This window comes from Rana temporaria, chromosome 5 (genome assembly GCF_905171775.1).
Source record: "Rana temporaria chromosome 5, aRanTem1.1, whole genome shotgun sequence".
Taxonomy (NCBI): Eukaryota; Metazoa; Chordata; class Amphibia; order Anura; family Ranidae; genus Rana; species Rana temporaria.
The window spans coordinates 291387242-291413910 of NC_053493.1; the positions used below are offsets into that span (position 1 = coordinate 291387242).

General features: G+C 44.7%; 1 protein-coding gene across 6 annotated transcripts in view; it reads right to left on the reverse strand.

The window, feature by feature from the left end:
• Positions 1-26669, reverse strand: part of MTCL1 (microtubule crosslinking factor 1) — a 248137-nt gene that overhangs the window by 119349 nt on the left and 102119 nt on the right. The window lies entirely within an intron of this gene.

A 26669-nucleotide genomic window follows, 5' to 3' on the forward strand; every position in this document is an offset into this window, starting at 1 on the left:
GCAAAACGCTAAACTTTCCTCTAGAAGCAGCGTTTTTTTTAAGCCAGTGTGCTTGGACCCTTTGGGTTGTTCAGAAAAGAATACTGGCAGCCAACTGCACAGGATAACATTGGGGGCCATTCAATATCAAAGCTGTATCTCCTAAGTTAATTTTAAATGCAAAGGGCCAGATCCACAAAGAGCTACGTTGGCGTATCTATTTATACGCTGCGTAAGTTCTACGATGCGCCGTCGTATCTTTGTTTTGTATCCACAAAACAAGATATGCCTGAATGTGGTCTAGATCCTACCGACGTACGTCTTAGTACGCCGTCGGATCTTAGGTGCATATTTACGCTGGCCGCTAGGTGGCGCTTCCGTTGATTTCCGCGTAGATTATGCAAATTAGCTAGATACGCCGATTCTCAAACGTACGTCCGCCCGGTGTAATTTTGTAACGCCGTTTACGTAAGGCTTTTTTCGGCGTAACGTTACCCCTGGCTCTATGAGGCGCACGCAATGTTAAGTATGGACGTCGGGACAGCGTCTAATTTTCTGTCGTTTACGTTGTTTGCGTAAATCGTTCGCGAATAGGGCTTTGCGTAAGTTACGTTCACGTCGAAAGCGTTGACTATTTGCGACGTGATTTTGCGCATGCGCACTGGGATACGTCCACGGACGGCGCATGCGCCGTTCGTAAAAAGCGTCAACTACATGGGGTCATACTAGATTAACATACAACACGCCCACTCCAAGCCTACTTTGAATTATGCGGCCTTACGCCGGCAGATTTACGTTACGCCGGCCCACATATGGGAGCAAGTTCTTTGTGGATACCCTACGAGCCACTCTGATTTACGGCGGCGTAGCGCATATGAGATGCGCTACGCCCGCCTAAATATACGCCCGTTTTTGTGGATCTGGCCCAATCTTTTTATATTTAATTGATGTTTAAAAAAATTTACGCTAAATAAAACTTTTTTTCTTTTAGTTTAGGAAACATTAGTTAAAGTTCAAACAAGTTCAATTCAGTATACTAGGTACATTAGACCTGACTTGAAAAATACTGAGTAATAAACCTACAAGACCTCTCCATTTTGTCCTTTAAATTACACAGGGGAATATAGCAAAAGTCCCCACATTAACTGTCCAGAATGCCAAACGTGACCTACCAGCTTCTCTTTTCTTTTGCAATTAAAGTTTTTTTCTACTTTAAAGCGAACTGAAATTTCCATTTATTTGCTTCCTCCCCCCCTCGGGTGCCACATTTGGCATCTTTCAGGGGGGAACGGGGACCTGTCCCTACTTCCGTCCCTCAGAAGTTTGGCGCCTCCTCCTTTCTCTGGTGTCGGGCCAATTAGAAAGTGCAGCAGGGAACCCTTAGTGGAGATGGCAGCAGGCAGCACCCGACAGCTGATCAGAAGATCGGCTGAGGTGCCGACATCACAAGCCCCCTGGACAGGTAGGCAGGTATTGTAAAAGTCATCAGCTAAAGTAATTTGTAGCTGCTGACTTTTTTTCCCCCCAGGCTGGAACGCCTCTTTAAGTTACAGAAAGGAATATGGCAGCAGTCCCTAAAATAACTGTGCACTATGCCAAGCATGAGCTACCAGCGTCTTCCGTTCCTTTTGCAACTCAAGTGATTAAACAGAGGTGGTGATTGTTGCTGTCAGATATTTATTTGAGACACTTTCAGTTTCGAGGCATAATATTTTACACCCGATAGACATTTTGACATACGGTATGTGTATTGTATAAAAAGAGGGCTGTCCAGGTACATGTGATTTTTGACCTCTAGAAGCTTTTGCATTTGATAATTGACCCATAAGCCACTTAAACTGCAGATAAAAGAAAGTGCTATCTAGAATGTACAACAAAGTCTTTGTTCAATAATGCATTAAGTGGTTCACTGGATCAGCCCTAGAGAGGTGGTGAATTGCTTGCGGTAGTATCCTGAGATGTTACTTTATAACAGAATTGAATTTCTCAGGAATACTAAGCGCATAAAATAGGAGAGTAAAACCAAGGGCACGGGAATAATAAGGTGAAAAAAAGCATCAAAGACGAAGGTGTAACACAGAAAACAAAAACAGGTTCACTTTTAGAGAATTGGAAATTCGAATTCTGGCTTGATAGATGAATTTTACTTAAGCAAGAATAGTGGATTAAAGCATCAGAGTTTACAGCAAAATCAATAACAGGATTATTGAAAGTCCAAGTGGTAACAGCTAGAACAGTTACACAAATCACCCATCTGATCTCTGCTTATAAGAAATCAGGCTTTTCTATAAAACAGCATGAGAAAAAATAACCTCCCAACAGGAACCTAAAACAATAGTTCTGAAATGATGCAGTACGCATTTAGCTTTAAAACTTAACTGCAGGCAAACTTCTACATAAACATTTGAAATACTTACATGAGAACAATGGGAAAAGAATAAGGATTGTAACTCTGTGCAGCCAGCTTTGTGATCCAATGATCGAAGCCTAACAGCATGGCCAGGTTTTCATTTTCTACTGAAATCGCATCACAGCTTGGTTAATAACACAAGCAGTATAATACTCATCTTTCTGACAGTGGATGCACAATGGATGCACAAATAGGGTCAGTAGTCAGCGGATCGCACCATCTGCTGCGCCTACTACGCAGACTCAGCCCCTTTATCCCGAAAGAGGACATTGCTGTCGTGGTGGGAACAATCATCAATTCCAGACTGGACTATGCAAATGCCCTCTATCTCTGTCTCCCCAAATACCAAATCACTCGTCTGCAAGTCGTTCAAAATACGGCCGCTGGACTAGTGATCGGAAAAAAAACATGGGAATCAATCTCACCTTCACTGAGATCCCTTCATTGGTTGCCAGTAAAAGAAAGAATCACTTTCAAGGCACTCTGTCTAATACATAAGTGTATTCAAGGCAACGCCCCCCAATATCTATGCGAAAAAATAAAAGCCCATAACCCCAATCGCATTCTGCGATCCACCAACCAAAATCTAGTCCAGATACCCAAGGCCAGATACAAGTCCAAAGGAGATCGAAGATTTGCAGTCCAGGGACCTCGCCTGTGGAATGCTCTACCAACTACCATCCGACAGGAGTTGGGCCACTTGGCCTTCAGGAGAAAGATTAAAGCCCATCTCTTCTGAGGTCAAGGGGTTCCTTACCCATGAAATGGATACAGCGCCCAGAGGCGATTCAGTTCGCATGTGTTGTGCTTTACAAGTTTTTCACTCACTCACTCACTCACAGGTAGTTTTTTTTAGTGCAACCCGCAAACAAAATATGACAGCTCCGGTCGGAAGCCGCTGTACTAACCATGCAAGGCTAGTCCAGCGATCTCCCTCGCTGAGCTGTTGTGTTCTGACAGGGGGGCCGCCCCCTGCCAGAACACTCCGATCAGCGCTCTTTGTCAGTGGCTGAGAGTGCTGATCTAGAGTCTGTAAGCTGCTGGTTTTCCAGCGTGCACCAGAATCTATCAGACAGAACAACATACACACAAGCAGAATGTCGGTCGGTATTTTTTGTACCAGAAAATATCTCCCGACGTTCTGCCAGTGGCTTTACAATTCCAACCTAGCCCCAAAAAAGTCTGCGGCTGCACAGCGATCCAGCGATGTCCTCAACCTGAGCCGATTCTTCAATGTGATGTGCTTTGGGTCCAGGTGCCAGCAACTTAACTGAGGGAAACTGGCAGTGAAGCCTTTCGCCTTCATGGCCGGCTTACCACTGCACGTGAAGAAGGCTGCGGGGAAGGGGGGTGGGCCGAACTTGTGTTTGGATCACCAGGGTGGTCTGGCTGCGGGTACCTGTCAAAACCAATGTAAATCTCAGAACTGGATGCACAGAAATATACACCTTTTGGCAGGTAATCCAGCTTACATACCCTGTTTCCCCTGTTTCCCCGAAAATAAGACCTACCCCGAAAATAATACCTAGCGTTATTTTCCAGGAGGGTTGCAATATAAGCCCTACCCCGAAAATAAGACCTAGTTTAAAATGCGTCACAGAAGTGTAGAGCTGCGCTATAAAGAAGGTATTTGGCACAATTATATTACAGAAACACACACATTGTAAATTATATAATACTGTAATAGAGTGGATTATAAGATTTTACAAGCATTTTAATTCAGTTCACACTGGGGATTCCTGACAGGCAGGGAGGGAGAGGGGGAGAGAAGACAGCACATTTCATGGTAAGACCTACCCTGAAAATAAGCCCTACTATGTCTTTTGTTGCCAAAATTAATATAAGACCCGGGCTTATTTTCGGGGAAACACGGTATATGAACTTCTTCTGTACTTATAGCCGTTAGTTTGGAGTTCCATTTTACCTTGGAAATCAGAAAATTTCAGTGCCACTGCTACTGGAAAAAGAAAAAACAATGAAACCATATCTAATGGTTTATAATACTTCCTGTGTTAACCTTCATTAATGACCCGAAGCTTCTACTTACACCCATTGACCATCTCGGATGTAATGATCACGGTAGCTCAAATCACTTGCCATCTATCAACTTGCTAAAAATAGAGTTTTTCATACAATTCCCTTGTAATGTTCATTCAAGGATACCTTCTGTTGGGATCGCTGATCAATATTTCACAAATGTATACAGAGCCATTACACCTAGAAGAGCAGCTCTGCCCTAGATTTCAATGAATTACCCTGACTGATTCTGCTTACATACACTGTTAAAGTTCTGTCAAATGTTCAAATACGCTAAATAGATCTGACGAGTTTCCTGGAAGGATTTGCAGACATGGAGAGGAACATGGAAATTGATACACGGTCCATGAATTAAAGATTCCCCTGGTGTATGGAAAAGCGCTTTATCTGCAGACCTTCTAAGCTGAGAGTGCCTTGCTATGCTATTAATGGAAGAGACGCCTAATGGCTGCCAGTGTCATGTGCTGAAAGCATTTTACAAGCATCTCAGGATTCAGCCAGCCCCGGAAAGCTCATAAACTACCTGCAGACAAAATACATACATGGGAAATAGATCCCCACCTCTATGTTACAAGGTTTTATCTATAATGGAATACAATCTGCACAAAGAGGGGAGATTCATGCACATAAAAAAGACAGTGCATATCACGTGCAGGTCTGAAAACACTCGTTTACATTTGTGCAATCATTAAATTGTTAACCCAGCCAAAACAATTGTTCTGGTTTTGGACAAAGTAAAAAAAGGCAGAGCCCCTGTCAGGTTTTTATTGATGTCTTGTCCCTGGTGGGGAGGAAATCAACACTCTACAATCTACACTTTAAAGGGGTTGTAAAGGTTTGTTTTTTGTTTTCTAAATAGGTTCCTTTAAGCTAGTGCATTGTTGTTTCACTTACCTTTTCCTTCGATTTCCCTTTTAAATGTTCCTTTCTTTGTATGAATTTCTCATGTCCTGTTTCTCCTCAGTAAACTTGCCACCATCACCCGAGCGGTGGATAGTCAGCCAGAACAGCTTACTGAACAGAATACTGAGGAGGAACAGGAAGTGAGAAATTTAGACAACGAAAACAAAGAAAACAAACATTTAGGAGGGAAATCGAAGGAAAAGGTAAGTGAACCAACAATGCACTAGCTTAAAGGAACCTATTTAGAAAATAAAAAACAACCCCTTTAACTGTCACAGTTAAAGAATATTAGGGGGGATTAAAAAAAGTGTTGTGCTTGTTACCTGAACAGAAGCAGAGGGACTATCTTTAACCACTTGCCTACTGTGCACATACACCCCCTTCCTGCCCAGATGAGATTTCAGCTTCCGGCACTGCGTTGATTTAACTGACAATTGCGCGGTCGTGCGACGTGGCTCCCAAACAAAATTGACGTCCTTTTTTTCCCCACAAATAGAGCTTTCTTTTGGTGGTATTTGATCGCCTATGCGGTTTTTATTTTTTGGGCTATAAACAAAAAAAGAGCGTAAATTTTGAAAAAAAAAACCACAATATTTTTTACTTTTTGCTATAATAAATATCCAATTTTGAAAAAAAAAAAAAAAAAAAATTTTTCTCAGTTTAGGCCGATACGTATTATTCTACATATTTTTGGTAAAAAAAATAAATAAATCGCAACAACCTGGTTTGCGCAAAAGTTATATTGCCTACAAAATAGGGGACATAATGATTTTTTTTTTTTTTTTTTTAATAGAAATGGCGGCGATCTGTGTTTTTTTCGGGACTGCGACATTATAGCGGACACATCGGACACATTTTTGGGACCATTCACATTTATACAGTGAATAGTGCTATAAATATGCATTGATATAAATGTGACTGGCAGGGAAGGGGTTAACCACTAGGGGGCGGGGAAGGGGTTAAATGTGTATCCTGGGTGTGTTATAACTGTGGGGGGAGGGGGGTGACCGATCTCTGTCCCTATGTACAAGAGACACAGATCGGTCTCCTCTCTCACTGACAGGACGTGGAGCTCTGTGTTTACACACAGAGCTCCATGTCCCTGCTCAGTTACTGGGCAATCGCAGGTGCCCGGCGGCCGCTTGCCAGTGACGCGACGGGTGCGCGCGCGCGGTGCCGCCGGCGCGCCCTAGAAGCTTTAAATGACAGGACGTCATAAGACGTCCTGTCAGAACAATAGAGCATTCCGCCCGCCATCATTTGACGGCAGGCGGGTGTCAAGTGGTTAAATATAGAAATTCATCCCAGTGAAAAAATTGGATTTTCCTTACTTTTGGGGTTTCCACTTATTTCCTGCTGTGTCTTTGGGCATAGAAGATGTTGGGATTGTATTTATTAATGCAAGAGCTAAATATAAAGGCAAGAGAAAGAGGAACAAACATTTCAAACTTCATGGCGCAAATGGAAAACCCTGTATTTTTGAGATGGAGGAGACAGGTAGATGCAGAGGCTGATTTATTATTATTATTATACGGATTCTTATACAGGAACCAACAGTTTGCGCAGTCCTTTACAAAAAAAACGGAGCCTGTATAATTATGATAAAATTCAATACAAGAGGGTTAGGAAGGCCCCGCTTGTAAATAAAAGAGATAAGAATGTTCATACATCACCAGTCTATGCAACCATTTAAAATCCTGAGGACCTGAAGAATAAGGATAATCCTCCAAAATGAGTCAGCCAGCAGGGGCCCCTACGTGGTCCCCCAAGGATGTGGAGATTGTAGATTCCAGGGCTTTAAAGCCACGGATGATTGGCTGTTTCAAGCATTGTTGCATCTCATGTTTGTGGGTAGTTTTTAATATTTTTTATCTTCAATAAATCTACCTGGGATAATGCACTAGGCTGGTGCGTCCTCTTTTCTTTCCATTTCCTAATTAAAATCTCACCCTGATCTCCATCCTTCCTTTCTCAGAGCCCATATATCGATGCTAGCCAAACCAGCAAAAGACCATTCGAACCTGCATAATTTTCACCCGATTTCCCAGCTAAACATTGACATCAAGTTTCTAGCTAAAGTACTGGCCACCAGGATAAATTTCTTCCTAACTTCTCTAATTCATAAAGACGAAGTAGGATTTGTCCTAAATAGACAAGCCCCTGACAATATGTTTAGGGTAATCTATTTAATACACCTTCTCGACCATAACGAATTGCAAGGTATGCTTTTGTCACTCGACATACATATAGCTTTCAACACTGTCTCTTGGGACTATCTCCATTATATATTGCAAAAATAGGAATTTTACCACTGTTTTCTATCCAGGTTTAAACCCCTATATTGTAGTAGTCCATCAGCTATTGTTTAATAACGAAATCATTTTTTTGCACCCTTCCCCATTGAGAGGGGTACTTGCCAGGGCTGCCTGTCTCTCTCCGATATTAATTATCCTTACCCTAGAACCTCTAGTACATCTTGTCAGAATAAATCCACATATCCTTTGTTAATCCATCAGCTGCCATAACTATGAAGTCAGTTTTTTTTGCTGATGATTTACTACTTATGCCGCGTACACACGGTCGTTTTTCGGCATGAAAAAGAACTTTGTTTTTCAGCATGTCCAAAAAACAAAGTTTTTCCAACTTCATCATTAAAAACGATGTTGCCCACACACCATCTTTTTTGAAAAACGATGAACAAAGCGCGGTGACGTACAACACATACGACGGCACTCTAAAGGGGAAGTTCTATTCGCCTTTGGGCTGCTTTTAGCTGACTCCTTGTTAGTAAAAGACGATTCGTGCTTTTTTGTCTGTTACAGCGTTGTCAGGTCACCTGTGGCCAGGTGACAAGTGCACCCTGTAGGGGTCAGTGATGCACCGCAGGGAAGTGAACCCTATAGCCGACTACTGCTGGCAGGGAGGAAGCGTAACCCAAGATCACCCAGGGCGCGGAGTCTAAGACCCAGTTTTGTATTCACCAGAGCCCTTGGTGGTAGGGATGGTCTTGGCCGCAACTGGGTCCAGGTCGCGTTCCCGGGATTCCTCAGGTCACACTCCGCAGGGAGAAGGGGGAAGCAGCCAGCAGAACAAACAGTGGTGATGGACAGGCCGAGGTCAGGGCAACAGGCAGACAAGGATAACCGTGGAACATGCAAATAGTCAGGGGCACAGGCAGACAGGGAAGTCGGGGACAAGCCAAAACGGTACACGGAAGATGATCGTAGCACTCTGCAACCAGGAACTAGCAATACACTGCAGACAGGAACTGAGCATTGGAACACTGTTGAACAGCACTGCAGACCTGTAGAGCAAAGGTTAATATAGGCTTCCTGGGATGGACTAGGGTGGAGCCATACAGGAAGAGGAAGTGATAAGAAGGGAAACCAGAACAGGATCTGCCTCTAATCAACACATGGAGATCAGGTAGGCAGACAGACATGATGCATATTCATGACAGTACCCTCCCTCTTACGAGGCCTCCCCCTTCCCTGCCTGGGTCCGGGTTTAGAGGGAAACTTCAGATGAAAATTCTTCAATAGACGAGGTGCAAAGACCTCTAATGCAGGAACCCAAGACCTCTCCTCAGGACCAAAGCCTTTCCAATGAACAAGGTACTGAAGAGCGCCTCTACAGAGTCGGGAATCCAGTACTTGACTGACCTCATATTCCTGATTCTCCTCAGAGACTGGTGCCGTGGTGGGGAGAGGACGAGAGAACCTATTAAGGACTAAAGGCTTCAGAAGGGAAACATGGAAGGAGTTAGAGATTTTGAGGTTTTTGGGAATCTGAAGCTTGAAACAAACTGGATTCAGCTTAGCCATTATGGTGTATGGACCAATGAATCTTGGAGCAAACTTCAGAGAAGGAACTCGGAGCTTGATGTTTCTGGTGGAGAGCCAGACTTTGTCCCCTGGTTGAAGAGAAGGCGGTTTACGCCTGCGGCGGTCAGCAAAGCCTTTGAATTTGTCGGCAGCTGCCCGGAGGGAATCATGGACGTCGCTCCAGATGGAATTGAATGACTCTTGAGCTGAAGCCAAAGCTGGGATATCCAGAGAACAGGTCATGGGAAGTGGAAGTTGAGGATGTCTTCCATAAACTGAGAAAAAGGGTGTTCTCTGCGAACTGGTATTGACATGATTGTTATGGGAAAATTCCGCCCATGGAAGTAGAGAGGACCAATCGTCATGATGAGCGGAGACTAAGGTACGAAGAAAAACCTCTAACTCCTGATTAACCCTCTCCGTCTGCCCATTGGATTGAGGATGGTAAGAAGAGGAAAAATCCAAAGCAATATTGAGGGATTTGCAAAAGGCTCTCCAAAAACGAGACGTGAATTGAACACCCCTGTCCGAAACAATATGAGAAGGAACCCCATGAAGACGGAAAATCTCTCGAACAAAAATGGGGACCAAAGCAGGAGCAGAAGGCAGACCAGGAAGGGGAACAAAATGTGCCATTTTGGAGAACCGATCGACTACCACCCAAATGACCGTATTACCGTCAGACAGTGGAAGATCGGTGATAAAATCCATGGCAATGTGAGCCCAGGGCTCCTTGGGAATGGGCAAGGGCATGAGGAGACCAGCAGGAGCTTGTGTGGAGGATTTGAACTGAGCACAGACATGACAAGCCTTGACATAGTCTTTAACCTCTGAGCGGAGATTTGGCCACCAATAGTGACGACTAATGAGTAGGAAGGACCGGAGGAAACCAGCATGGCCCGCCACCTTGGAATCATGTCCCCAACGAAGGATCTTGGCTCTTAGCTCAGTGGGGACAAAGGTCTTACCAGGAGGAATTTTTGAGTCCAGGGTGGTAGAATGGGCAACAATGCATGAAGTTGGAATGATCGGCTCAGGTTCAAGAGTGAGATCTTCGTCCAAGGTGTCAAAGGATCTAGAAAGCGCATCAGCCCGACCGTTGCAGGAACCAGGTTTGTATGTAATCGTGAAACTGAAACGGGAAAAGAAGAGACTCCACCTGGCCTGTCTGGGATTCAGACGTTTAGCATTCTGTAAGTACTGTAGATTCTTGTGATCGGTGAAGATCGTTATGGAGTGAGGAGAACCCTCCAAAAGATGACGCCACTCTTCTAGCGCCAATTTAATTGCGAGAAGTTCCCGGTCACCGATGGCATAATTTCTCTCTGCCTGAGAATTTTTTTTGGAAAAGAACGCACATGGTTGAAGTCTCTTCTCAAAAAGTTGAAGAAGCACCGCTCCCACTCCCACTGAAGAAGCGTCCACTTCAATAAAGAATGCCTCCTCAGGGTTTGGTCTCCTCAAAAGAGGTCCAGAGACGAAGGCCTGTTTCAGATCGTGAAACGCAGAGACAGCTTCGGGAGGCCAGTCTTTGGCATTAGCACCCTTCTTGGTCAAAGCGATAATAGGCGCGGCAATGGAAGAATAATTCCTGATGAACTGCCTATAATAATTTGTGAAACCAAGAAAGCGCTGTGTGGCCTTGAGGCTAGCAGGAAGAGGCCAATTGGTAATGGCTAAGACCTTCCCAGGATCCATACGAAGGCCCAAGCTTGAAACAAAGCATCCTAGAAACAGGACCTCAGAACATTCAAAGGAGCATTTCTCCAGTTTGGCATAGAGATTATTCTCTCTGAGGCGCTGGAGTACAGTGCGAACATGGTTCCTGTGGACATGCAGATTTTCCGAAAAGATTAGAATGTCATCCAGATAGATGACAACAAACTGGTACAGCAGGTCCCTGAAGATTTCGTTGACAAAGTTTTGAAACACGGCTGGGGCATTACATAACCCGAAAGGCATGACCAGATACTCATAATGGCCGTCTCGAGTGTTAAACGCAGTCTTCCACTCATCGCCTTCTCGTATTCGAATGAGGTTGTACGCCCCCCTGAGATCCAACTTAGTGAAAATGGAGGCACCCCTCAACCTATCGAACAATTCAGATATCAAGGGTAAGGGGTAACGATTCTTAATAGTAACAGCGTTTAATCCTCGATAATCAATACAGGGTCTCAAGGTACCATCCTTCTTGGCAACAAAAAAGAACCCTGCTCCTGCAGGCGATGACGATTTCCGAATGAAACCTCTGTCAAGGTTTTCTGCGACATACTCAGACATGGCCTGGGTCTCTGGGATGGACAAAGGGTATGTGCGACCCCTGGGCAGAATTGCTCCAGGAACAAGGTCAATGGCACAGTCAAAAGATCTGTGGGGAGGAAGCACCTCGGCTGATTTCTTACAGAACACATCCCGGTAATCGCTGTAAGCAGTGGGAAGATCCGAAGATACTGATGTGGTAGCAACCGGAAGTTCCCCCTTAGGAGTCACCTTGGAAAGACATGACGAGAAACATGAAGGACCCCAAGCCAGAATCTGCCCAGAAGCCCAGTCCACATGGGGAGAGTGGAGCTGTAGCCAAGGAAGGCCCAATACAATGGGAGTGGAGGCTTTAGGTAGGATGAGAAAGGATATCCACTCCTGGTGGAGAATCCCTATCGACATCCTAATGGGTAGTGTCTGGAAGCGAATAGGACCCCCTGGGAGAATAGTGCCATCAATTGCCGAGACTACCAGCGGCGTAGTGAGGGGTGAAAGGGTAAGCTTCATAGAAGAAGCAGTTCTCCAGTCCATAAAGTTGCCGGCAGCCCCGGAATCCAGATATGCAGAGATCGATAGGGGAGAAGTGCCTACATGAAGGGACACCGGAAGGAGCAGACGGGAAGGTGATGTTTCTGGGTCCAATACTCCACCTTCTAAATGTATTAGACCTGAGCGTTTCCCGGGCGAAGCGGGCAGGAGGCACGAAGATGGCCCTTGCCTCCACAATAGAGGCACAAGCCCAGAGTTCTGCGTCTAGCACGTTCTTCGGGTGTTAGTCTGGTCCGGCCCAACTGCATAGGTTCCTCAGCAGGCAGGGGGTGGTCTACGGGACGAAGTGAGGGAAGCACAGACTGACTACGACCTAGGGAGTGCTGGTGTCCTTTCTCAATGGACCTCTCCTGAAAACGAATATCGATCTGATTGCACAGGGAGATGACATCGTCCAGACCGACGGGGATGGTTCTTCCCGCTAATTCGTCCTTCACTCGGTCAGAGAGGCCATGTAAAAGGGTAGCGACCAGGGCCTCATTGTTCCAGCTCAATTCAGCTGAGAGTATACGGAACTGAAGAGCATATTGACCCACTGAACGAGATTCTTGGCGGAGACATAGCAGAGCACTGGCTGCTGAAGAGGCCCGAGCCGGCTCTTCAAAGATGTTCCGAAAGAGCTTTAGGAAGTTGAACAGGCTGGAAACTACCGGATCATTCCTCTCCCACATAGGGGCAGCCCAGGCTAAAGCTTCACCGGAAAGGAGGGAAATAATATAGGCTACCTTTGCCCGATGAGACAAGAAGTTTTGAGGCTGTAGTTCAAAATGGATGGTGCACTGGCTAAGAAACCCCCTGCAGGCCTTGGAGTCTCCAGAAAAACTGACTGGAGGTGGTAGCTTCAGTGAATGCGACTCTGCGACTGGTGCGACGGGCGCAGCCGCTGCCGCTGGTTGTACTTGGGGTTGTAGATTCGGGGCTCCCAACGAGGTCTGAAGCTGATCAAAGCGGGAAGCCAGATCCTGAAGGAAACGCATCACCTGAGCCTGATTAGCTTCATGCGTCTCGAGTCTGTGAACAACGCCCTGTAATGGGTCATCTGCAGGAAGCGGCACGTCGGCCGGGTTCATGGCTGTTCAAACTGTCAGGTCACCTGTGGCCAGGTGACAAGTGCACCCTGTAGGGGTCAGGGATGCACCGCAGGGAAGTGAACCCTATAGCCGACTACTGCTGGCAGGGAGGAAGCGTAACCCAAGATCACCCAGGGCGCGGAGTCTAAGACCCAGTTTTGTATTCACCAGAGCCCTTGGTGGTAGGGATGGTCTTGGCCGCAACTGGGTCCAGGTCGCGTTCCCGGGATTCCTCAGGTCACACTCCGCAGGGAGAAGGGGGAAGCAGCCAGCAGAACAAACAGTGGTGATGGACAGGCCGAGGTCAGGGCAACAGGCAGACAAGGATAACCGTGGAACATGCAAATAGTCAGGGGCACAGGCAGACAGGGAAGTCGGGGACAAGCCAAAACGGTACACGGAAGATGATCGTAGCACTCTGCAACCAGGAACTAGCAATACACTGCAGACAGGAACTGAGCATTGGAACACTGTTGAACAGCACTGCAGACCTGTAGAGCAAAGGTTAATATAGGCTTCCTGGGATGGACTAGGGTGGAGCCATACAGGAAGAGGAAGTGATAAGAAGGGAAACCAGAACAGGATCTGCCTCTAATCAACACATGGAGATCAGGTAGGCAGACAGACATGATGCATATTCATGACAAGCGTGATGAATGTGCTTAGTCCATTATGAATGGTAGTTTTACCTGAACGAGCGCTCCCGTCTCATAACTTGCTTCTGGGCATGCGCGGGTTTAAAACTTAATTTTTGTCCACACACAATCATTTTTAACAACACGAAAAACGACATTTTAAAAAATGACGTGAAAAAATGCAGCATGTTCGAAAAAAAATTTTTTGTCGTTTTTCAGAAGCCGAAAAACGATGTGAAGCCCACACACAATCATTTTAAATTACGTTTTTAAAAACGCCGAAAAACGACTGTGTGTACGCAGCATGACTCTAACTCAACCCATTATATCCCTACCCAACCTACTAAAATTAAAAATGTACATGTCAACAAAGACAAACTGGTGGCCTTCAATATCTCCTTGCCTAATACAATCCTTGAAACATTTAAGTTCCCATTCCAATTTACCTGGGATAACAAGCAACTGGATCTAGGAATCCAGTTGACCCCCCCCCCCCCCTTCAATATTCTGAATTTTATTTAGCCAATTATATTCCCACTATTTGCAAATTAAAAATTCAAACAACACCCTGGACTCTATACTCCATTTCCTGAATGGGAAGGATTAAGTCAATAAAAATAACATTAAGCCGATATCTTTTCCACACGCTCCCTGTTCCAGTTCCCTTCTTTGCTATTAAGTCTTTTCAAAATCATGTCATCTCCTTCATTTGGCACAATCCTAGACTGCGTATTTCCAGGAAATCCATGTACAGTATATACATAGTTGCCAGGGTGGCTTAGGCATGCCTAACAGCTAAAGTTACTCCAATGTTCACCCTGTATGCTGCTAAGGTAGTTCCTTTATGGGTGGAACTAGAATTAGCTTCTTGCACTGCAATAAATATAAAATCACCACCTTGGACCCTCTCTAATTTATGACCATCTAAAATTAGCCCTTTAATTAAGTATACTATAAGAGCATGTGATGGTCTTTACCTTTTCTAATCTTATACGCTTTGTGGTATAAATTACCTTGCCATTTGTATCTTTAATACTTAATTGTATATGAATAACACCACCACGCTACTTACCTTGTACTTTATTCTGTTGAGGTAACGCTGGTTTATAAATCTTTTATTTTTTGCATATACAGTGTATTATCTTATGTTGTTAAAACTAATTATCATATTGAAATGAAACTGTTTACACAAATTTTTTTATGAATATTAGAGGTGCGCATCTTCTCTGGTCTCACGATTCGATTACGATTATCTGGTCAACGTTTCGATTCAATTTGATTCCGCGATACAACACGACGCATCACGATTACCGTCGAGCTCCCACTTCTGCTAGGTGGCCCTTCCTCCCTGCAATCTTCTGGGACACATCGCAGGTCCCAGAAGATTGCCTGGCTATGCAGGACAGCGCAGTGAGACATGCACACCCGGCTGTGAAGCTGCAAGCTGTCACAGCCGGATGCCCACAGTAGTATTGCCAGCATCGTAGACAGGCGGGGGAGAGACTGGAGGGTTCGGGTGGCTACGTCGCTGGATTGTGGGACAATTGAGTGTCTTTTTGTGCATACTCGTGGAATAGCGTCAAACTATGGTACCTAAATAGGCGACGCTTTTAAAAAATAACGGTTACCAGGTTAGAGTTACTGAGGAGGTCTAATGCTAGAATTATTTCTCTCGGTCTGACGATTGCGGCGATACCTCACATGTGTGATTTAAACACCCTTTACATATGCGGGAGTGACTTGCGTATGCGTTGTCTTTGCTGCGTGAGCTCGCGGGGACAGGGACGTTAAAAAAAAAAAAAGTTTTATTTTTTTACATTGTGTTTTTAAAAGAAAAATTTTTTTGATCATTTTTATTGCTGTCACAAGGGATGTAAACATCCCTTGTGACAGTAATAGGTGGTGACAGGTACTCTTTATCGAGGGATCGGGGGTCTAAAATACCTCAATTCCCTCCTTTGCACTTCAAAGTATTCAGATTGCTAAAAACTGCGATTCTGAATACTGTATATTTTTTTAAAACCGGTGCTATTGGCAGGCAAGTAAACCGGAAGTGACGTTGTGATGTCGCTTCCGTGTTTACATACAGGAGACTGGGACGAAGCCGTTTCCAGTCTGTGGCTAGACGCCGGAAGAGGTGGATCGAGGATCAGGTCTCCCGGTGGGACAGGAGGCCCGGTAAGAGCAGGAGGGCGGGATAACAACCAATCGGCTTTTAGCTGCATCGGTTGTTATGCCTGGAAAGTTGACCACCCGCTCTGAAAAACTGTACCGGGATGATGCCTGCAGCTGCTGGGACATCATCATGGTATAACACCTTAAAGCCGAGGCCGCATACACTCGGCGCCAATGGGTTAACAGCTCGGAGCGCTTTTCCGGGCAGGGCATGACGTCACCTGGAAATCTATTTTTCCGGTCGCATGCATCGATGCCGCATTGGGGACACCCGAATCGCGATGCATCGATGCAGCGATTAATTTCAGCACCCCGAATGAATATTCACTTCAATTAGCCAATCACGTAAAAAGTTTACTTATTTTACCTGCACATTAGATTAATTAAGTAAATCCTCACACAATTTATTGTGTGAACATTCTTATTTCCTTTAGTAAATCAGCCTCACTGTCTTTGTCTTCATGAGCAGGGCTAGCTTATAGTTTTGCCAAGCTCTACAAAAATAAGAATCAATTTGATGCAAAGTGACCAATCAAGTGCAGACGTGGAACTCAACTGCAGACATCTTTGCCACTGGAGACCCCAAAGAATAAAAGTACAAGGGGTTTATACACAAGCATTAGGTTGTCAAAGCTGTGATGTCATGTTTCACAGATCCTGCAATTTATAGGGTAGTCATTCTCAACCAGGGTTCTTTCAGAGGTTGCTATGGGTTCCTTGAGCTGTGGCTAACAGACTTCCTATTAATGGTAATTGTATAGATCTTGGAAGTTAGCTGCATGACACCAATGATCATTTTATCTATCTAAATGGGGTAAGTTGAGATTTCTTTCTAAGTTGGCAATACAAAGAGGTGTCTGCCAGGTTCCACTTTTACACAAAATGACAGCTCTTATTCTATTTACCAGGCATTATGGAGGTCATCCATTTGGCAAAATTGGAGCTGCCCTTCAGCCTTCAACTAGGTTTGAGTGACCAAACAATAAAAATGGTCACGGAAATCCAACCAAAGGGCATTTTTAACTGATTTTCATGTCAATTTTATTTATCTGGTCACTTTAATCTGGGAAATAATGGAAATCATGTGATCCCGATGGTGGTGTTTGAAAGCTGAAATCAAGATTAAGAACTGGCAAGTGTATGGCCAACATTAGACATAGATCACTGTTTTTTTACAATAATACTGCCAAATTCCGACCTCTCATTTGCAAAGATATACTTTACGTGCAATAGAAATAGAAAGAAACAAATAATTGCAAACAATGCACGGTTTCAAAACAAACAACATCTGGAAACAAATAGTAAGGAATAAGATGAACGTCTGTCTCATACGAATGGACCAACCACGCCACCATTTATGGTAATATCATTTGTGGATGCTGCTGTTATCCCACAAAGAGACCACATGCATTTATTTGTATGAGCTTGAACGTATTTATAATTATGTTGTAGACATAACAGCAGGTCGTGAACGCATTTCAAGAGCAAAATTACAGCACTGCCTGAAATAAACAAACTGTTCTTTGGCTGTATGCAAGTTTGAAGACAATCCTCTGCACAGTTCTGCCTGCACTTCTTAACAAGAAAACTACTTTAAACTGTTTCCATTTTAGGACAACAGCAAGAGTCAGAATACACTTGAGAGTTTTTCTTTTTTTGTCAGACAGTCTGACTCTGCTTTGATGGTCTGTGGACTTCCATTCACACTCTGCTTAAAGTATTTTCTGGAGATTCAGAGTGGTGCACAAAAAAGAAACAGGCTTTTCAGAGCGACAAAGAGGACAGGCTCGCCACAGAAAGAATGCAACACGCACACACACAAATGGTAGAAACAGAGACAGAAGACACTGATGAACTCTTAGCTCTTATTTGGCAGTAGAAATCAAGCTGCTATTTTGTTGAGCAAAATAGAAGGTAAGCAGCAAGCATACTCTAACAGGAGAAATAATGGTGATTTACCATTTTAAAGTTAGGTATTCCATGCTGAAGAATTCACTGCAATGCAAATGCAGATACTTCATTGCACAGCACCCTCTTTAGCTCAAATTCATTGCCCATGTGAACCTTCTTTAGCTCAGATTCTTTGCCCATGTGCACCTTCTTTAGCTCAGATTCATTGTCCATGTGCACCTTCTTTAGCTCAGATTCATTGCCCTTGTGCACCTTCTTCAGATCAGATTCATTGCCCATGTGAACCTTCTTTAGCTCAGATTCATTGCCCACGTGCACCTTCTTCAGATCGTATTCATTGCCCATGTGCACCTTCTTCAGATCGTATTCATTGCCCATGTGAACCTTTTTTTCTCAGATTAATTGTCCATGTGCACCTTCTTCAGATCAGATTCATTGCCCCTGTGAACCTTCTTTAGCTCAGATTCATTGCCCATGTGCACCTTCTTCAGATCGTATTCATTGCCCATGTGAACCTTTTTTTCTCAGATTAATTGTCCATGTGCACCTTCTTCAGATCAGATTAATTGCCCATGTGAAACTTCTTTAGCTCAGATTCATTGCCCATGTGCACCTTCTTCAGATCGTATTCATTGCCCATGTGAACCTTTTTTTCTCAGATTAATTGTCCATGTGCACCTTCTTTAGCTCAAAGTCACTACTCAGCTACACAAATTCACAGGTTATGCCTACCACTACTAAGATCCCTGCCCACTCAACCATCCTTTCTTCACAGTTGACTCAAAAGATGATTTGTATCCATAAGAGTTATAGAAAATTATTATTTTTAACACACGAAATGGAGCAGTTCTGGCATGCACAGAAACACTGTCCTGATTGACCTGGGTCTTTGTGACCTACTGCTAACTAAAGACCTACAATCCAGCAGGCTAAAAGGGACAATAGTCATCCTGCTTAGTTCTTGAACCAGGCAACGGGATTTGTCTATCCTAAGCAGGTTCAACACAGGCCTGCCATTATGGAGAACACTAAATGGCTTTAACAAACATATCAAGAAATTCTAAAGGGGAATGTTTTTGGACTGAAGTTTTTTCCAATTCAGCATGCAGTGATAACATGTACTGCACCCTGAGGAGGTCATGTGATTGGTAACACAATATGTTGGAAGGAGCTGGGTGACGTCACATCTGGCAGTGGCCGAGGCCGGAAGTTTGAAATTTCCCTATGCTGAATATTGAGATTTTAACTGTAAGCTACTATTGTTTTAATAAACATTATTCGAAAAGTACTTCACTATGGTAGTTTTTATTGTTGCATATTGTGACGGTTTGGTGAAATTAGAATCAGCTTAAAGTGACATCTTGTGCAGAAGACTGAATACTGTATTTTGCAAGCACTGTATGACCTGTATGAGGGTCTTTGCTTCAGGTGAGCTGCTAGCATGCATAGTGGTGAAGCACAGATTTGTTTTTTCGAAGTGGATTATTTTAAGACAACTCACAGAAAATACAGAGACCAATGACAACCATGTCAAAATATATCACTGGTTAGAAAATCAGAGCATTTAGAAACAAGTGAGATCATAAGCAATACATGGGTCAGAAAAAAAAAACACATTCCGGAAGACCCAGCACTAAAGTTTCTCTTTTTGTTATCTGGAAAAACACGTCGGGGAAGAAAAATGAAACCAACAAAAAGGTAATGAGAAGGAAGAAGACAATGCAGAGAGGAAGGGGAGGCAGTCCAGTCAAACCCAGCAGATCCATGATGCTCATCGGTACAATCTCCATTTAGGATAATTTAATTCAGCAAGGACTTGTACTCATCAGAGTATACAAATTTGTGCCAGTAGAATCACTATTTGAGGAATTTATCCCAGTGACCCCTCTCATTGGCCACCAGGACCTCCATCTCATTAATTGCAGCTACTCTTTTCAACCAGACGACTACGGGTGGAGGCTGTGTCTGTTTCCAAATAAGCGGGATGCAGCTTTTTGCCGCAGTGATTAAGAGAGGCAAGATGGAACACTTATAAACCTGATCAGAGAAACTGTGGTGGTGCAGAAGGAAAAGCGCAGGGTCCCTCGCAATAATCGACAAGACCAGAAAATGTGAAGGGAACCAGTCTCCTCTCCACATCTCCAGCAGGGATCTGGACATTGGGGAAACATTTTATGAATCTTTACAGGCATGTGATACCACCGGGTCAACACCTTAAAGTCCAATTCTTTGTGCTCAGTGCATATAGATGTTTTGTAGGAGAACAGAATAATCCTCCCCACCTGTTTGTCCATAAGGCAAAGTCCCAAGTCTTGTTCCTATTTGGAAATATATGCAAGTCGAAAGGAAGGAGGTGGGAACAACAGCAGCAGATAAGACACTGCATGGCACAGCAGAGATTGCTCTACGCATAAGAGCTCAAATGTAGTAAAGGGGTGTATAAATGCGTCCGAGGGGGGAAGAGAGTCAATAAAGTGAGCCAACTGTATCTTTTGCCAAAACGATAGACCTGCAAAGGCCTGATCTTCCATTTGTCTGGTTGTCCATCGTTCATTCATGATAAAGTGCGTTGCCTGTCAGAGACCCACTGATGTCAGATCCTGAAATCCAGGGTCACCAAAGCTAGGGCTAAAAGTAGGATTCCCCACTATAAGGGTGAGCAGTGAGGGATTCGGGGCAACGGGATAAGAGCAAAATACTCTGGTACAGACCTGTCAGGTTTCGCCCACCGTGGGGTGGCTGCAAACAGAGGTAGGCAAATCCCTATGGCACCAAGGTACTGAATCAGGCAGCACCCCCGAAAGGATTTGTTCCACCTGTACCCACTGTTTAAGTGTGCCATGGCAGCACCAGTCCAGAACCGTGGGGAGGTGACACACTGCGTGAAAGAGATTGGTATCTGGTAGAGCCTACCTCCCATTAGCTAGAAGTCTCAAGATTGTCTGACCAAGAGGCGGGGGCTTTTGGGCCCAAAGAAAGTGGACAAGTGTTTGGTTGATCGTCCGAAGGAAGGAACTCAAACACTGGATTTTTAAAAGAAAACCTTCCAGTATATCTTGCACTTGTGGATTATACAGATTATACACAATTTACAGCACTGGAAGTTGGTTTCAGTATTTAACAAGATACATCACGCAGGAAACTGTTTGATTGCACTTATTTTTGGACTAGACATGCACCTTTCAAGAGATGAGTGGATTTGGAACAAGTAGCTGCAATATTCCCACTCCAAATTTTACTATGGCAGCATTCTTTATTACAGACCACAGTCAAATGCCATCCATTGATAGGAAATACTCTTGCAATTGTTTATTATTTGTCCATAAGTCCAGGTGACTTCTGTTTCCATAGGATGTTTCCAGCCAGCCCCCCCACATGCTGGCATTGATATCCAAATGGAAAACCACCCAGAAGCCTTTTTATTGCGCCTCACCCCAATTCTTAAGTCATTATAAAAAGACACTGCTAGTACAATTGGTGAACGCAGCAAGGGTCTGTATTTCTCAAAAATTGATTTACACTGAACCTCCCTCGGTGGAACAGTGGATATCTGTGGTTAAAGAGATGCAGTGAATGGAAAGCAATACGACAGCTCTAAAACAGAAGTATCAGCAGCATCGGAAAACATGATTTTATTGGGATGTTTTCCAATTTACCCAAGAATAAAGCTCCTTTGTTTCTTCGTAGACTGTTTTGTTTTGCCACAGGGAATTGCTCTTGTGTGCAATTTTTTTGTACGTGCATATTGCAGAGATGCTGAGGAGACCGCACCCCCATTCCAATACCCTTGCCGCCCCCCCCCCCCCCATACACACTCCCTTTTTGCCTTTCTTTTTCTCTGTCGCTATCATATTTTGTTCTTTATTCTCATGTTGAAAACATAGAACCTTTTGTGTAATGCTACTTCCAGTTGATCATACTGTATGTGCCTACTATGCAATGACGCCCTACATAAATGTTTTTTGTGCTGACCTTGGCCAGTAGTCAAGGTGCTGTTATGCCGCGTACACACGATCAGGCTTTTGCCAGCCAAATCACATCGAAATTCCGACGGAATTTCATCAGAAAAATATAGAACATGTTCTATATCTAAACTCCGATGGAATTCATCAGAATTTCCGATGGAAAAACGCAGATGGGGCTACACACAATTGGAAAATCCGATGGAAAATGTTCATCGGAAATTCCGATCGTGTGTATGGGGCATAAAGTAATTTACCTATGTGATTCTCCTGGTGTCTACTGGATTATTGTTGCCTCTATTGCACTTGTACTACTTTATGATATTGTTATTTTGTATAAGGATCTAATAAAAAAAAAAGGAGAAAAAAAAAAGAATAAAAGTCAAAAATGTTATTAACCTTGTCCAGCTACTGTACAAGCACATTAACCAGTTCCCGACCACCGCATGTACATATACGTCCACAATATGGCACGTACAGGCACATGGGCGTATAGGTACGTCCCCGCCTTACCTCGGTTCGGGGGTCCGATCGGGACCCCCTCCGGTACATGCGACGGCCGGGAACGGTGTACGGGAGGTCCGGGAGGAGGGGGCGGCTATTGGTTTCCAGCCGTCCCCTCTCGATCTCCCTCGGCGAATCGGATTCCACCTGAGCCCTCCCTGCCTGTGTAACTGTAAACACAGGCAGGGAGGAAGTGACGTTTTCTCCCCTCTGGCGGTCTTTTCGTCCGGTTCCAGAGGAGAGAAGACGTCAGTACTGTGAGTTGCACCAACAGCACACTGACACAGCACACATAGGCACATAACCCCCCCCCGATCACCCCCCCAGCACCCCCAGATCACCCCCTGTCACAGTGTCACTGATTGCAGTGATCATTTATTTTCTGATCACTGCTTTTAGTGTCAGTGTGACAGAAAAAAGTGTCAGGGCAGTTAGGTTTAGGCCCCTTTAGGTCCAGGGTAGCCCCCTACCCCCCCCCAATAAAGGTTTAACCCCTGATTGCCCCTAAAGTTAACCCTTTCACCCCTATTGCCAGTGTCACTAAGCGATCGGTTTCTGATCGCTGTATTAGTGTCACTGTTGCCGCTAGGCAGTTAGTTTTTTTTGAGGTTCGCCGCCAGGTTTATATAGTGTTAGGTACCCCCATAAATAAAGGTTTTAACCCCTGATTGCCCCTAGAGTTAACCCTTTCACCCCTATTGCCAGTGTCACTAAGCGATCGGTTTCTGATCGCTGTATTAGTGTCACTGTTGCCGCTAGGCAGTTAGTTTTTTTTGAGGTTCGCCGCCAGGTTTATATAGCGTTAGGTACCCCCATAAATAAAGGTTTTAACCCCTGATTGCCCCTAGAGTTAACCCTTTCACCCCTATTGCCAGTGTCACTAAGCGATCGGTTTCTGATCGCTGTATTAGTGTCACTGTTGCCGCTAGGCAGTTAGTTTTTTTTGAGGTTCGCCGCCAGGTTTATATAGCGTTAGGTACCCCCATAAATAAAGGTTTTAACCCCTGATTGCCCCTAGAGTTAACCCTTTCACCACTGATCACTGTATAAGTGTCACTGGTGACGTGGTTAGCCAGTTAGTTATTTAGTTATTTTAGGTTCGCCACCAGGTTTTTAGAAAGCGTTAGGTACCCCCATATATTACCGAATAAAGGTTTTAACCCCCTGATTGCCCCCTAGTTAACCCTTTCACCAGTGATCACCGTATAAGTGTTACGGTTGACGCTGGTTGGTTAGTTTGCTGTTTATAGCATCAGAGCACCCGCCGTATATAACCCAATAGGTTTAACCCCCTGATCACCCGGCGGGTGATATAAATTTAATTTTAGCGCCAGTCAGGGTCTGCGTCGCCCCAGGCAGCGTTAGGTTAGAGCCAGTACCGCTTACACCCACTCGCTAAGCATACACCCCCCTTAGTGGTATAGGATCTGAACGGATCGATACCTGATCTGATCAGATCTATACTAGCGTACCCAGCAGTTTAGGGTACCCAAAAACGCATTGTTAGCGGAATCAGCCCAGATACCCGCTAGCACCTGCGTTTTCCCCCTCTGCCCAGCCCAACCCACCCAAGTGCAGTATCGATCGATCACTGTCACTTACAAAACACAAGACACATAACTGCAGCGTTCGCAGAGACAGGCCTGATCCCTGCGATCGCTTACAGTTTTTTTTTAAGCGTTTTCTACATTTGCTTTTCTATAGTCAGGTGCTTTTTTTACCTGTGAATCCTTACCATTGTACCACTAAATTTAGAGTCCAAAATGGCAAACCGAAGGTACAATGATAAGCAGGCCTTGGAGTTCATGTGCATGTCAGATAGTGAAGAGGAGGAGGTCACGCATCTGACAGATTCTGGCTCAGAATATGAACCCATTTGCGACAGCGGCTCCATGTCAGATAGCTCGCACGACGAAGTTGAGGTCCCTGCTAAGGCCAGGCGTACCCGATCCCATTCTGATGTTGTTGAGCAGCAAGAACCGCAGGACCCTCGTATGGAGCAGAGATCCAGTACTAGCGCCGCTATTCCTTCTGGTGAATTGGCAAGCACCAGCGGCCTAGTACACCCTGGTCGTTTATCCAGCACTGCAGTAACACTTGGTGACGTGGCGAGTCCCATAAGTGCAGTTGAAGCTGGCGATGTGGCAAGCACAAGTAGTGTCCCGCTGCCACCAAGAAGAAGACAGAGACAGGCCCGTCGTGCCCATAGTGCCCTTCCTGTAGAATTTGCCTATCCTGATTGGGTCCCCACCACTTCTACAGCACCTGTACTTCCCCCATTCACTGGCCAACCCGGTATTCAGGTGGATACAGCGAACTTTACGTCACTTGATTTTTATTTGCTGTATTTCACGGAAGATCTCTATAGATCTATTGTGGACCAGACTAATTTATATGCTGGTACTTACATCGCCGCTAACCCCCAGTCTCGCCTTGCCAAAGAATGGAAACCTCTCGAGGTTTCCGAATTTAAGACCTTTCTGGGCCTTACCCTCAACATGGGCATACACAAATTTCCGTCATTGCGGATGTATTGGTCCACACATCCCATTGACCATATGTACATTTTCTCTGCTCACATGGCCAGGAGACGATACGAGGCGATCCTGCGGTTCCTGCATTTCAGTGACAATGCACTTTGTCGTCCACGTGGAGACCCTGAATTTGACCGGCTCTACAAAATTCGGCCCCTCGTAAACCATTTCAACGAACGTTTTGCAGCCTTGTTTAATCCCCAGCAGGTTGTATGCGTTGATGAGTCCCTGATTAAATTTGCTGGCCGTTTGTCTTTCAAACAGTACCTTCCCAGCAAGCGTGCCAGATAAGGGGTCAAGCTCTATAAGCTCTGTGACAGGGCCACAGGCTACACATGGAGCTTTAGGGTTTACGAGGGAAAAGATAGTCAGGTAGAGCCGGAAGGATGCCCAGATTACATGGGGAGCGCTGGCAAGATTGTTTGGGACTTGGTGTCACCCTTATTCGGAAAGGGGTACCATTTGTATGTGGACAATTTTTACAGCAGCGTGCCACTTTTTAGCCACTTATTTGATCAACAGATTGGAGCATGTGGCACCGTGCGACCTAATCGCCGGGGCTTCCCCCAGCGGCTTGTAGATGCCCGTGTTAGGCCGGGGGCGAGAGCCTGCTGCAGATGTAAAAATTTGCTCGCTGTGAAGTGGCGGGACAATAGGAATGTTTTCGTTCTTACCACCCTTCACGCAGACACGACAGTCCAAATTCGTACGGCGACTGGTGTTGTGGAGAAACCCCTCTGTGTCCACGAATATAACCAAAACATGGGAGGGGTGGACCTCAACGACCAGTTAATGGCGCCGTATCATATTGCCCGTAAGACGAGACGCTGGTACAAAAAAGTGTCTCTACATTTATTTCAATTGGCTCTACTGAATGCTCATGTCGTATACAGAGCTTCAGGACGGAATGAATCCTTCCTTCAATTCCAGAGGGATATCATCACAGAACTCCTGTATCCAGGCGGTATTGTACCTCACCATCTCCTACCAAATGCAGTAAGCCGACTGCATGAGAGGCATTTTTCTTATGTCCTCCCGAGTACCCCTACCCAACGAGCCCCCCAAAGAAAATGTCGTGTCTGTACCAAGCGCGGATTTAGGCGTGACACCCGTTATTTTTGTCCCAAATGTCCTGGCAATCCTGGTCTTTGTATTGGTGAATGTTTTGAACGCTTCCACACACACGTTAATTATTAGTGTAGGGTGAAACATTTCACAGGCTAGGCACACTCACACAGGGTCTCCCAAGATGCCATCGCATTTTGAGAGACCCAAACCTGGAACCGAAAAGTTGAAGTTACAGTTCACAGTTACAAAAAAAAGTGTTAAAAAAAAAAAAAAAAAAAAGTAAAAAATAAAAACACACAAAAAAATATAAAATAAAAAAACCAAAAATAGTTGTCGTTTTATTGTTCTCTCCCTCTCTATTCTCTCTCTATTGTTCTGCTCTTTTTTACTGTATTCTATTCTGCAAAGTTTTATTGTTGTTATGTTTTTTCATGCTTGCTTTTCAGGTATGTAATTTATTTGACTGTTTTCAGGTACGCCATTCAGCTGTTGCGCGGACTTATTTATCTTGACAGCAACAGCGTTTGCTCCCACGATATATAAAGCCGCGACTCCAGTGCTGTAGGAGGTGATTTCACCACCACAGTTAAAAAAAAGAGCATATATGCCGAAGCATGCGGGCAGCAGGGGCGGAGGAGCGATTTTGCTCCTAATGCCGCGTACATACGGTTGACATTCCTACGGAGGCTTTCCCGTGGAAAAGTCTGACCATGTGTACACGGCATAGAAAAGTCCGACCGTGTGTACGCGGCATAGAAAAGTCCGACCGTACGCGGCATAACTTTTTTGCGGGAGGATGCCCCCATGCTTTGGCATATATATATTTTAGGCACAGGTTGCGTTAAA